The sequence below is a fragment of the Charadrius vociferus genome, unplaced genomic scaffold (assembly GCF_000708025.1).
Source record: "Charadrius vociferus isolate BGI_N301 unplaced genomic scaffold, ASM70802v2 scaffold1036, whole genome shotgun sequence".
Classification (NCBI taxonomy): domain Eukaryota; kingdom Metazoa; phylum Chordata; class Aves; order Charadriiformes; family Charadriidae; genus Charadrius; species Charadrius vociferus.
Genome location: NW_009648816.1, coordinates 15,024 through 15,371, shown reverse-complemented (window position 1 = coordinate 15,371; position 348 = coordinate 15,024). Strand labels below are relative to the sequence as shown.

Sequence of the window (348 nt, the reverse complement as noted above, 5' to 3'; positions counted from 1 at the left end):
GGGGGTGGGACTGGGGGAGCTCCAGAGGTCCCTTCCAGCCCTGACCACTCTGGGATTCTGTGGTCAGCCCACATCTCTTGCCCAGTCCGGCCACAGGGGACCTTGCTGCGCCCTGAACATTTGCGGTAACGCGGAATAACAACTGCATTAGCGGTACACGATACAGCAACGAGGAGGACGGAGGAGCAGGGTAACCCCCAAAGCCAAACTACATCTACTGCCTCTGACCACAGGCATGGCATAAGCTGCAGAACCTGGAGAGGTCTCAGTGGGATGGCACAGCTCAAAAGGCTCCGAGGAAACCTTTGAAACGGAGGCAGGAGTCTTTGGGAAGGTCCCTGGAAGGGG

General features: G+C 58.3%; 1 protein-coding gene across 1 annotated transcript in view; it reads right to left on the bottom strand.

Annotated features, from left to right (window-relative positions):
* The window catches only part of MROH1 (maestro heat-like repeat family member 1), a 76,419-nt gene that overhangs the window by 61,796 nt on the left and 14,275 nt on the right, over positions 1-348 (bottom strand). The window lies entirely within an intron of this gene.